Below are 12,527 nucleotides of genomic sequence, written 5' to 3' on the forward strand. Positions count from 1 at the left end.
TTTATGTAAAGTGTCTTTGAGTATCTTGAAAAGCGCTTTTAAATAAAATGTATTATTATTATTATTATAATTGTAACATATTACATGATGAATTAATTAAATATAAGATGTTGACGTCTTTACATTTCCTACGATGAGTTACCCGGTTGTTAGCTTGCTAATCTGTTAGCCTCAGTGGCTTCTAGACACCGACATTTGACTAGCAGCGTTCTTCTCATGACTTACGGCTCATGTTACCACTTTATTTTGCATCCACGATCTACCATGTTGTAACCACAAGCTCACGGGTTGCTACCTGTCAAAGCTAAACTAGCTATGTGCTAGTTTTACATTTAGAAAAGACATATGACATATCTCCCTGCAAGAAAGTCAATCTGTCCATTTCCCAGTTGCTTTCACAAACCTTTTAACGCTCACACTCAAAGACTATTTTACCATTTCGTATTTAATTGTGTCTCTTTAAGGTTTTACACTAATCTTAATTGCGGTTCTGTGTAGAATTAAAAGGTCCTGAGAGTCTTACAGGCTTCCTGAACGCCGCAGATGTGCTCCAGTGAAGCAGTTGATTTAAACTGCTTTGCACAAGAGCACATCAGCGGTAAAGGTGTTTGTGTGAAGAGGGCTCCTCGCATTCATTTCCCTCATTCACATCTCCCAGCCCCCTGCTTTCCAGTGTTTCATGTCACCACCACTCTGCTTTCATGGAGCTGCATGCGATGGTTCAGTTAGCTTTAACCGTTAAATTCAGCTTCTAATGAGCCCTTTCCTTCGGATTTCATCGCCCCAGCTCCCAAAGATTTCTCTCAGAAAATATCCAAACTACTCTTGTGGAGGCGTTTTTATGAATTCAAGGTACAATAGCTTTGACTAAGACGATCGCATAAAGAGTAGCGGGTGTTTTAAAGCCCAGCGGTTTGCCAGTTAGACTCTGTCATGACTTTTAATGTGATGATATTTGAATGAGAAATCAAAGTGCGGAAGGAAAAGGTACAAAAGATTGAGACATTATACCTTATTGAATTTAGATGATTGTTTTCAATATGACAGAGCAAAGTAAATATTGTAGTGGATAATGCTTTGGCAGCATTTGTGTCCATATTCATGACAGTGATATTTACAGTTATTGATATTGAAACTGAGAGCAACTGACAGTCAGGGCAGCACTGGTCAGAAGAAGCTCACGTTTTAGACTTGAAGCTCAAACTGATTCTCTTCAGCAGAGGAGAAGGAGTGTCATCTTAAGCAAGATGAAACACTAACAGCAGCAGAGTTTAACCTCTGACCTCCCACTGAAAGGAGTTGAGAGACTTTTCCAAAAAAAGGAACAACTGTAGATACTGCACCGATCAGGCATAACATTATGACCAACCTTCCGAATATTGTGTAGGTCTCCCTTGTGCCTCCAAAAAAGAATGGACATAGGCCTTCTGAGGGTGTCCTGTGGTGTCTGGCAACAGAATGTTATTAGTGGGGGGGCCTTTGAGGGGAGGGGCCTCTGTGGATCATCCCACAGATACTTGATCAGTTTGGGGTCTAGTGAATTTGGAGGCCAGGTCAACACCTTGTGCTGTTCTTCATGTTTTTTCTTTTAGTTGTTCCTAAAGCGTTTTTGTGTGTGTGTCTGTGTCAGGCTGCATCCTGCTGGGGATGGCTGCTGCCATCAAGGAGTGTCATTGCTATGGGGTGGGGGTGCCTGGTCTGGTCTAGGTGGGTGCTACATGTCTAAGTAACATCCACATGAATGAATGCCAGGTCCAAAAGTTTCCCAGCAGAACACTGAATTGTCACAAGATGGTCAATGTTATTTGCTTCTCCTGATGTGGTGGTTTTCTTTACTTTCCTTACCCTCAAGAAACTATGTAAACAGATCAAATTCAACATTGTTGGATCCTACCATCAAGTATTGTCTGATGCATTTCATTTCTTTTGTGCTATAGATCTCCATTGTTGCACTGGGTGACTTCATTACTTAGATCATGGGCACATACATTGTCCAGCCGCTGTAATCACTCCAGCAAATGCAACTTTTGCTCCTGTTTGCAAAACGTTTGTCTCAGGATGGAAATCCCCAGGGATTAATGATGAAAAGAAAAACTATTGAATTACACCAGCTTTATCCTTTAAGACCAGAGGAAGCTTCTTCTTTCAAGCAGTGGTCCTGGTTCTACTATGTACAGAGAGGGTAGCCTTTATGCTATTAAATATGCAGCAGAACCCTGTGACGGTGTCCTATAAGACTCATCAAAGTCAGTCATGTCTGACAGGTGTGTTGGTCGGGGGAGTCCCGTGAGATCTGGATCTTCCCAGTGTCTCCAGTCTTGATGGATGAATGGTGGCATTTGTTCCATGAATGTCCCCAATCCCCTGGTGGCGGTTTGTGTTCTTGGCACTGGAGATTTTGTCTCTAAATTCAATAACTGCTCCTACGTGCATTAAGCAACCCACGCTCCCTCTCTCTTTCTTTTTTCTGTCTTCGCTGCAACACAATTAAGTCCACTTCGCCCGCAAACCGGACAGCCTGCCTCGCTGTATATTTGTCCATATATTTTGACTCAGCCCTTTATTGCCTCCCTTTCCTCTTTAATTGATTTCATTGTTGCAGGCTTTCATCCCGGACGACTGCTCACCTAACTGTACTGAAACTGTATAAAAAGAAAAAAACAAAAAAAAAACACTTTTTGATCCATATTTAATTATTAACAATCATCAGAACTGTTCACTGAGAGGTGAAGCGGAACAAGTCGGTCACCGATTGCATGGCTAACAAGGATCAATGTGGAAGAAGCAACAGAAGGTCAGGCAGGATAAAAGCAAACAATGGAACAAGAGAATTACCCTGAGGAGAGAAAAAAAATCAAAGCCTTAAAACACACATTTTCACACACACACACACACGTTTCAGTGTCAGCTGCTTTTAGTTGCAGTCAGTCCCAGTGGCTTCACATTGTTCTTGGAGTCAGCACAGCGGTATTTTACACGGTGTAGCATTCAATGAATCACAGTGTCAGTGTAACTAAGGCACAGTGATATGGAATGAATTTACTATCATAATGCAAGAGCATTTTAAATTGATTCGAGGGCAGAATTTATCGATTTCATTCTCAGATTTTGTGATATTATCTCTCAAAACTCTGCTCTCGCTCTCAAATTTGCTCTGCGCTCTCAAATTTGCTCTGCGCGTGCTCAAACTGTGTCCACGCACTCGGTTACGATGCTGCTCGCGCAGATTTCCTGCGCTCAATCTCCAGCTCTCTCTCTTGCTCTCACGGAACATGTGCGCTCACGGATCTCTGCTCTGCTCACGGATCTTTGGTGTATCAACGCTGTCAACCAATAGAAGGCCGGCTGGTAGTGACCAATCAGATGATCCCTGTTTGTATACGGTGCGTTGGCTGTTTTTCGAGGAGCGTCGCATACGGGCGGGCACTCTTTCAACAGGTTTTATCCACTCCCTACCCCCGGGGCAGTAATAAATGTGATTTCTTGTATTTGTTGGACCACTGTTCGAATAAAATATCATTCAACACATACAAGAGCGTCCGAGCTTCTCATTAAAATGGCTATATTGTATAATAACAGCCGCATCGAACACTGCTCTTTGCGGTGTGCTGGTGCAGAAAACAATATTCACCATCCTGAAGCTAGCGGGACGGGCGAAATGGAGCGGCAACGCCAAAGTGCTCAGGCAAGTTATTTTTAGACTCATTTTAATGTCACACGCTCGTGGTAACTTTCGTGAACGCTTTAAAATCAAGGTAAAATGTTTACGATGAGGCATTTTTATGGCCTGCTAACATTAGGAAGAAAAATAATAACCACCAATGTCCCATGTAAATATTTGTTGCACATCTAGAATATAGCTCATTAGCTAGGTCTGGAACAGAGACCAAGAGCCTCAGCAGCTCACTGCCTCATCGTAAACATTTTACCTTGATTTTAAAGCGTTCACGAAAGTTACCACGAGCGCGTGACATTAAAATGAGTCTAAAAATAACTTGCCTGAGCACTTTGGCTTTGCCGCCGATCCATTTTGTCCGTCCCGCTAGCTTCAGGATGGTGACATTGTTTTCTGCACCAGCACACCGCAAAGAGCAGTGTTCGATGCGGCTGTTATTATACAATATAGCCATTTTAATGAGAAGCTCGGACGCTCTTGTATGTGTTGAATGATATTTTATTCGAACAGTGGTCCAACAAATACAAGAAATCACATTTATTACTGCCCCGGGGGTAGGGAGTGGATAAAACCTGTTGAAAGAGTGCCCGCCCGTATGCGACGCTCCTCGAAAAACAGCCAACGCACCGTATACAAACAGGGATCATCTGATTGGTCACTACCAGCCGGCCTTCTATTGGTTGACAGCGTTGATACACCAAAGATCCGTGAGCAGAGCAGAGTTTCGTGAGCGCACATGTTCCGTGAGAGCAAGAGAGAGAGCTGGAGATTGAGCGCAGGAAATCTGCGCGAGCAGCATCATAACCGAGTGCGTGGACACAGTTTGAGCACGCGCAGAGCAAATTTGAGAGCGCAGAGCAAATTTGAGAGCGAGAGCAGAGTTTTGAGAGATAATATCATAAAATCTGAGAATGAAATCGATAAATTCTGCCCTCGAATCAATTTAAAATGCTCTTGCATTATGATAGTAAATTCATTCCATACAGTGATGGACAATAGAGACACAAGGGAGAGCGAGTCAGATAATTAGAGTCAGATTTATGCTTTAAATCCACAAAAAGAGGGAGTTAATGGAAGTGAGAGGCAGAAGTGTGTGCTATTTGTCTGCAGCTATAATGCAAGTGAAAGGAGTTTGCTTAAATTCAGAGTCAGATTTTTATTTTGCTCTGAACCATTTGAAGCGCTTCCTTTTTATTTATTTATTTTCTGCATGTTAGCAAATCTTTAGTTCAGACAGAGAACTGAAGTTGTCCTCCTAAAATCGGTGTCAGCACTTTCAATTCATGCTTCAGTCATGAAAAGAAAGAAATGCTTTAAACTGACAACCAACGTCATGCAAGATTACAACGTTTCAGTCATCTTGACACAAGGGTTGGGACTCGATTGAAAAGATTAATCTAATTAATTGGAGGCTTTTGTAATTAATTAATCTTGATTAATTGCATTTTAAATGGATTTTAGTGGATGACTGAATCAGATAATAGTCACAGATATGAATATTGTAAACTCAAGCTCTTCTAATGTCTGGAAACATGCATTTAACCCCTTAACGCCTGAATTGATTTTTCAATTATATAAAGAAATTAATTATTTGTGTTTTTGCTTACCACTCCAACCGGTCCTACGAGAAACTAGTGCTTGCAAAAGGTTCCTAGGAATTTTTTGAATGTGCACAAACCGACATTGGAGTATTACATGCGTTATTTCGGCTGCAGTCTGAGCGGAAACAGTGCGTCGCGAATTTGTGACACTAGGCGTGAAGGGGTTGCATTTCAATTCAAAACAGCAGAAAAAGAAATAGAAAATGTCCATGGCCAAAATTGAACAGTACTAAAGTTAAGTACTGTAATCGGTGTACCAGGAAATCACGCACTGACAAATGTTCCACATTGTTTGGAGTTCAAACTGCGATTTAAATGCGTAAAAAATTTTTTATGCGTTTTATTAGACTTGCTTGGTCACAATTGCACATAAAAACACTCTTGAGAACCACAAGTAAAAAGAAAAAAAGGTTAAACAGTAAAAGGAAAAGTATGAACAAGTGTTCAAGAAACTGAGACATAAGTAAATATATATTATATACACAGGAAGGATAAATAAAGTGCAATAGTGTCCATTAACATCAATAATATGGCGTTATCTGCTGCAGAAAGGTGAGTTGTTGTACAGCTGGATAGAGTAGAGTATGAATGACGTCCTGTAGCGTTCACTGTGGGAGTGGAGCTGGATCAGTCTATTGGAGAATGAGCTCAGCTTTCCCTCTATAATCCGATGTAGTGGATGTGACGGATTGTCCATGATGGAGAGCAGTTTGTCCAGTGTCCTCCGAGTACTGCTCCCCCAACAAACCAAAGTCAAACACAGGGCGCTCAACGCAGTAGTCTGTCCTCCCTGTTGTCCCTCTAGTCCAGTCTGCTGTTCACATGGACTCCCAGGTACTTAGTTCTGGATTCTGTTTTATTTCAGCTGTTTGGATCAGTGGCAACCATTTTTTTCATGTATAACATTACTGTTTAAACAGCACGTAAGCAGTTTCATCGTTGAAACAACAGATGCTACGTTTGCTAGCCTCTACCACTCAGCCCAACAATAGCCAACTACTTTACTTGCAGCATTCAGTTGAGTTTTCATGCTTGTTGCGTGACCATGCTTGGCTAGTTTTAAATTGCGTATAAGGAACACTGCCTTTTTCTCTTGTGATCAGCTAAATTTAAAGTGTTCCCACACAGCAGCTAAGGTCTTTCCTTTAGCAGCCAAAGTGAACTGAAGCGTGGCGTCTACTGCTCAGCTGTGAGTGAGAGGGATGTCAGACGCCCAAGGCTGAGATGGTTTATGTTTCCACGACTTAGAAGTGCAATTAAAAAGTATAAAAAAAGGTGTGCCTTTACATTTAGAAATAAAAGCTCAACCTACTACTAGACTATTCTATGATTTGGCTAAGTCGAATGTCGTCACATTTTTAGTAAGATTAGAATAAACTGAGCAGTTCCTTTACTACACCTTTGCCCGTGAAAAAAACTCATCAGTGCTCAACACATTCCTGTAAGCCTGCTGCTTGTGAATGTGCCCTGGGGCGCATAGGAAGAGAATGCCCACGGAAAGACAAGATGCAAACACTGATAAAAGGAATAATTTGCAAGGCCGACGGAAACGCAAGAAGCAGAATGAATTTAGGGATCCTCAGCGGAGCTCATGAGCAGAGAAAAAAAATAAATTCTTGTAGAATAAGAAAGAGGCGGTAGTTGTTATTCCGCATGATGACAGCCACGCGGAGGTCATCACAATATATTCAATAGTCCATTGAGCTTTGCATATAAACAATCAAGGTAACAAAGCCTGAAATAATACAAAAAGAGTCGTGCCGCAATAAAGGAAGAAGAGAAGCAGCCCCACAGATCTGGTATACCCGTCGTGATTAAACGTACGACCAGTAGGAGCTTGTATGCGAGATATGTGTGGGAGACGGGGAGGGATAAAGAGATGTGTTAGTAGTGCCATGTGTGTCAGTGGGAGACGGATGACATGACTGAGTGAAAGTGGCGGCAATAAGACCGAATTTGTCCTTGGAAATATTTCAGCCGGCGTCGCGTTATCGGGACATCGGTGGCAGCTGTCATTCCAATTGTGTCTTCTTTATGAGGCTGTGCCAACTTTATGGCCCCCTCAGGGATTCACTCCCAATGCTGCGACGTATCATTGAATGAAAATGTCATATCTAAGCGATTTTGAGTGATATAAAGTGATGTCTTCTACTTTTCTTACTACGGCGATGATAGTATTATGCGCAAGTGATTTGTGCGAGCAAGTAATCCAGGTCTGCGAGTGCCCCATAAATAGTAGTGTGACTAAAGAGATTTGTTGTTGCTTTATCAGGGAACGTATGAATAAACAAGCCTGCGGTCCCACAGCACATTAGCACATTATGAAATGTTCATTGCAGCCATTCACGCTAATTCTACCAGGCAATTTGGCCTATTTAAAACCGCAGCAACCGTCTCAGAGACGGACGTTTGATACGCATAATAACATCTGGGAGCTGCACGCTACGACCACAGTCTCCTTTGTTTCCCATTATGAATGCTTTTCTATTTTAAATGCGCGACGTCAGCAAGTGCAGTCGGGGCTGTGATTCCCAACTTTAATTTACGCTTGCTTCAGTTTTATACCTAGGAACGTCAGATTTGTCTCGTCTAATTTACGCCTTTGAACTCAGGACCCTCACACAAGCTTCACCAATCAATACTTTTTATTGACAACCATTCAGATAGCAATCTGTATCGTGACAGGCCGTCACTCATATAGGTAAAGGTATGGAACTGTCACTCAGCTCAGCTGCTGCTCCCTTCTTCTTTTTTTTTTTTTTATATATCTGTTTTAGCCATTTGTTTTGGTTTTACAACACAAGACTTTGCTGGTGTGGTTCAGTCTCACTGCTCCCATCAAACATCCATTAGCTCAAAAAAAAAAAAAATAGTTTTTATAAGTCCGCTGTGAACTATCCGCCCAGCAGGGATTGCAGAAAGAAACGGTTGGTGGCACACTGCAGGAACCAGATATTTGAAATTGAATCAGGTTTACAAGAATCCAGCTCGAAATGATTCATGTTCGCTGTGCCTGCTGGACACACGTCCCTTGTGAGGTTGTGAGGCTGTCGCGACACAAGAAAACCTCTAAATACTCAGATTTCTTATTTACAACACTGAGGGCGTCACTGTGGTTGTGGTGGTTAGCACTGATGTCTCACAGCGAGAAGGTTCTGGGTTCGATTCCATCCATCTTTTCTGTGTGGAGTTTGCATGTTCTCCCTGTGTCTGCGTGGGTTCTCTCCAAGTACTCCAGCTTCCTCCCACCATCCAAAGACATGCTGGTTAGGTTCATTGGTGATTCTAAATTGGCCGTAGTAGGTGTGAGTGTGAATGGTTGTCTCTCTGTGTTAGCCCTGTGATAGACTGGAGACCTGTCCAGGATGTACCCCACCTCTCGCCCGATGACAGCTGGGATAGGCTCCAGCAGACCCCGCGACCCTTAACAGGAATAAGCAGTTACAGAAGATGAATGAATGAACATTTCCTTTTTTAGAGTCAAAGTTTTCCAAGATTTATTCTCACAATTCTCCATAAAACAATCAGTTGATGTGTGAATTACATTGTTCACTCATTTGCAACTTGCAAGATTAAAAAGAAAACATGCAGATTTAGTCCTTAATGGGGTAGTTTCTCTGCAGACTAAATCAAATAGCCACCAAAACAAAGAGCAGTGTGCATTAGAAAGATGCTGCTTCAAGTGAAGTGCATCTTCTCATTGAAAAAAATACATATTCCTGTTCTCCAAATGGTGCAGTCAGCAGGTTATTGTAGTAGCCATCAATTAATTTGTCCAAGGATACATGCAAATTATTGCTGAGCTAAAGAAGGGGGGCTCTTTCCTCCTTTTTTTCTTTTTTTTTTTTACTCCCAATTTAAATAAATGAGGTATCCCTTGAGCCCAGCGCAAGATGGAAGGCCAGCAGCAGTAGAAAGAGGAGGGAGGGGTGAGGATAGGGAGAAGAAACAGGAAGACTGAGTAGGAAAAGGAGATGTATAGGAGAGAACATAAGAGAGAGAGAGAGAATTGAAGGACGTCAGGAGGTTGTAGGAGGAAAAAAAATCCAAAGCAGGAGCTGGGGAAATGAAGAGAAGTGGAGCAGGAAAGAGTGGGGGTATATAGTGTTTGAGGAGATAAGGGGTTCCAGAATGAGAGAAGGTTCGAGATGAAGACCTGTACATGGGTAACGGGTATTTCCCAGTTCCCATGGTAACGCTAGAGTGATTCCCCCTTCTCTTCTCCCAACCCCAACCCCCCAGCTCACACCTCCTTTCTGCTGCTCCCATTTTCACACACAGCTGGATCACATCCCTCACTACAGCATGCTAAGCACACGCATGTGGTGCAGTACATGTACGCCATGTGTGTGTGTGTGTGTGTGTGTGTGTGTGTGTGTGTGTGTGTGTGTGTGTGTGTCATTGATAGATGGTGATGGTGTCTGCATATTTTATACAGTTGTTATTACAAAGATTCATCGGGGATGGGGGGGAGGTTACACTTGAATAGATAGCAGCGTGAGAGACGGACGTTCTTTGAAATTCTGTAGAAATGAGTTCATAACTCGACTCGCTCACATTTCCCATTTTGTGTTACGCCTTTACTCCGGTATTGTTCTCACACCGCTCTGCTCCCTCTGTGTGTTATAGAAAATTTGCAGAGCAACTTTTCAATAACGTCGTCTTTTTCGTGCAGAAGTGGCTGTCAGAATTTTTATGTAAAGTTGAATTTTCTGTTGGAAACCTCTGCAACTAAATCCACTGTTTTTATAATACAAATCATTTATCGAGCAAAATCCAACGTTAATGTCTTTAATTTCATTGCAGTGACGATAGTAAGTAGTATTATCAGTAAAGGTTTGAATGCCACAGTATAAGGCTGTCACAGGAACAAGACCCGCATCAAAGAAGTGTCTCTCTAAGTCCTCTCAGTAGGTAAACAGCATGTGCTCCAAAGGTCACAACTTCAGCAGCACTTGTCGTAAAGACCCTGATGAATTTGTGCTGCTGAAGTCTCGACATTTCTACAATTTCTTTTCTTCCTCCATGCACCTTGGTAGCCGCCGCCTTCTATTAAGCAAGAATCTTGGTGCCTGATATTATTTTTGGTTTTTAGCTGCACGGTACTTCCGTTTATTTACCTGTCCAGTGAAGTATCTCCACATGTACTATATAGATTGGCGCAAACATTTATTTATGAAGGATTTACAACCTTTTTTCTCAGGTGCCTCCTTAAAAATGCCTCGACTTCCACCGCACAGTCTGCCAAGAGACTTGCTACAAACTATGCATGAATGTTTTCATAGAATAAAATGCGTTCACTGTTTCTAGTTCGACATGTACACTGATCAGGCATAACATTATGATCATAGCCTAATATTGTGAACATTGAATTGCCACAAGATGGTTGTCACAATGTTATTTACTTCACCTGTCAGTGGTCATAATGTTTTGGCCGATCTGTGTATATGCTGGACACGCAGTAAACTTTGGGTGAGTGCCACATACGTATCTTTGTTCATTTGAGCTAGGTTCTGTGTCAGTTGTTTGGATCAGTTTAGTTGTAGTTAGTTATTTGACGCTATCGAAACGGGATGTGACACGATGGCGACTACCAGTTGCCATGCCAACCGCTGTGTAAATCGGTTCGGTGGGAACAGAAATGCGAGTGAGTCTGGAGGAAGTGTGGTCGAGTCACTCTCGGACCGTACTGCGCAGACTCTGGCTCCAAATTCGTGAGATGGCGCCGCCCGTATCCCCGGGAAAATAGCGTCAGTTTGGCAAATGCAAGGAAGTGGGGACACGTTGTCCATATTTATATACAGTCTATGCTTTCTACAAACACCTAACTGCACATGTAGTGGATTTTACTCATATAAATGTGCCCTGCTTGAGTTTTCACCATCAATATGATTGTTTGACAAAGCAGTGTGACTAAAATCTTCACTGAAAACATTTGCAGAAGGCAGAAAGAAAACAAAAAGAAAAGGTTGAAGAAGCGGGAAAATAGAGAAATCAATAAAATGTTTTACAAGCCTTTGAACCAGGCTCCACATGTCTTTACAACACGCTGATATTCGGCCACTTGTCCAATCAAACGGGCTCGTGGAGTCAGTAGTGTCCTATAAACACGCATATGCACTGCATGCAGTATGGTGCAGGGTTTATAGGTGCAAGAAGAAGCACTATTAGAGATGTTCTTGCTGACACTACTCACATTTACACACTTGCTGAACAGCTGCTGGCGGAGCAAATGCATTATGTCATATACTGTATAGTGAGAGCTCAAGGCAGCTCTTAAATGATATGAAGTAATAAAGTGAAGACTGCTGACGGTGTGTTTAGTCGGGAAAATCTACTTGCTCTCTCAATTTATAGATATTATTCTCCGCATTTCTGTCTTCTCTCTGCCTTATTACATGACAGATTGGTAATTAGAACATTAATTCCATACAGTAAAACAGGGTGAACATCTGGGATGCAACTACGCATCCATCTGCTCTAGACAGCGACTAACAAGTGGAAGAGTTGATGAGATTGTTTTGTCAATTAATGCTTATCAGCGGGAGCAGGTTCTGAGGGAAGGGTGAAAACCTCTTTGCCTTCAATCAGTCACGGGCATGCAGATAATCGAACAAGCCAATTAGTTAATGAACAGTCTTGTATGTCAATTATTGTGACACGGACAGTGTTTTATATGTTTTCTCTCTGTTAGACTCCAGACATTAAATCTCACTTAGTTCATATTTAAGTGATATGATGCATAATGTTGGACTTATCTAGACCTGACACAAATCTGATCAGAGATTACCACTTAAAGGTTAACGTGAATGCTAAATGAAATGATAGCTAGATAGATTCTTTACTGTCCTTTGAAGGAAATGTGTTGCCACGGTCTTTTCAGAGCCTCGCATGAAAACAAAATCTTGGGAACACGCGGGATGGTCCAAAACAGTGACGTTTTTCTCCTGGAAGAAGGTCTATTTAGGTGAGCATTGTGAGCTGCAGCGTTGTCCTGTTGAAAGACCCAATCAGGGGGACTCAGTCAAGAGGAATGCCTGCTCCCAACATCTAAACATAGCCAGCCACCGTTTGACACTGCTGCACCACCTGAAGATCCGATGTTCCATTGAAGGAAAAAGCACCCAGATCATGATGGAGCCTCCTCCACTGCCGCAAAGAAAACATCTCCATCTCCTTGTGTTGCGGTGCATGCTCTGTGTGGGATGCCTCTGTTGTTAAGGTCTGAGGTGTTTTGCGTGGGGAAGCCA

General features: G+C 42.3%; 1 protein-coding gene across 1 annotated transcript in view; it reads left to right on the top strand.

The window, feature by feature from the left end:
• Positions 1-12,527, top strand: part of necab2 (N-terminal EF-hand calcium binding protein 2) — a gene marked incomplete at its 5' end in the record, with an annotated part of 149,523 nt that overhangs the window by 120,785 nt on the left and 16,211 nt on the right. The gene's annotated exons all lie outside the window — the stretch shown is intronic.

This window comes from Chelon labrosus (genome assembly GCF_963514085.1).
Source record: "Chelon labrosus genome assembly, chromosome: 11".
NCBI lineage: Eukaryota > Metazoa > Chordata > Actinopteri > Mugiliformes > Mugilidae > Chelon > Chelon labrosus.